A 1,491-nucleotide genomic window follows, 5' to 3' on the forward strand; every position below is an offset into this window, starting at 1 on the left:
TAATGCCTCATCGTTGTAAGCAGGAGCTGTCAACAGAAATGTCACGCTTTTCAGTTGGTCGAAACGGTCGTAACGTCACAGTGCGCGAATTTCAAACGGGGCCAATTGTACTTTGGCTACTAACCATGGAACCAATTAAAGGGATCGTATAGTGATGCTTCAAGTAAGTTTGAGTTTAGCTAATTGCTTACTTAACCAATTAGTCCAATTAACCTTTCTAGTCAGACCACATAAATAAATAAAACCGAGTAAGAAATTGGCCGAGCTTGGGAATCGAACCCCGGTCTCCGGAGTGCGAGTCGAGCACGCTACAACTCCGCCATGCCAGCTTTTTTTTATTTATTTATTGCCTGACTTCACACACACAAATACACACATACAAATACACAAATACAAATACAGTACACAAATACACTTACAGAGCGCAATGAGCAATAATTAACAACACTATCCGCCCGGGGGTGCGTGGCTTCGTCATATTAAAACTCCTTAAGCGTCACCAAAGGCTCGACTCTTTCGAGCCACTCGGGAGCTTCAGGAGCAAGTTTCTGAACTTCAATATACTTATGCATGCACTCCCGAAAATAGATCCGTGCTGGCCGTGCATCAGGATCGCAATGATATCCTGCCATTCTGGAGCGCCAAATACAATGGAGGCCCATTAGCATAATGAGGTCGAATGGTGTCCCATCCTCACTCTCTACAGGCAAGTACCGGATACCATGAGCGTCGAGCGGAAATTCCTTTTTTAAAGTCCGTTGCAAGATGTCCCAAAAGTATACCCCCTCCCAACAGTGCAAAAAAACGTGGTCTATTGTTTCTGGTTGTTTACAAATTAAACAATGTGATCCCCAAGGTAGAAATAACTGCTTCCTTTCCAAGAATTCCTTTACTGGTAGTGTTCCGGTATGTAATTTAAAGAAAAAAGTTTTTGCACTTGGCGGCACCTGCATCGCCTTCACACGCTTAAGTACGTCGCGTCCCTGGCCTCCATTGTATAAGGCCCTGTACATAGGTTGTGGAAGAACTACATCGCACAAATCTTTATACAACTTTTTCCTGCTAACAGAATATAAATATTCATACGAAAATCGAACCGACAGGAATCGAACACTCGCGACAACCTCTCTAAAGTAACCAAAAATACGTCCCGAGAAACTTTCGGTTGTGACAACAAAGTCCGGCAGTGCATTTCCGAGCCTTAATTGGCACACAGTGCGCAAAAACGGATCGCTTACATCGCGCACAAAACAAAATCTGCTTACAATCTGCCGCAGAAATAAGTGTCCCAGACTCAGGCCGCCATCCTTCACCCGCCTAAACAAATTGGTCCGGCTGCAGCGTTCCCAGTCCGCAGCCCACACAAAAACGGCAAAGATCCGGTGCAGTCTCTGTACGTTCATCCTTGCACAGTGCAACACTTGCATCACATACCACAGCCTAGACATAAAAAACAGATTGCACACTGTGGCCCTTGCGAAAATTGAAAGG

This window comes from Amblyomma mixtum, chromosome 2 (assembly GCF_055824585.1).
Source record: "Amblyomma mixtum isolate Tamu chromosome 2, ASM5582458v1, whole genome shotgun sequence".
Taxonomy (NCBI): Eukaryota; Metazoa; Arthropoda; class Arachnida; order Ixodida; family Ixodidae; genus Amblyomma; species Amblyomma mixtum.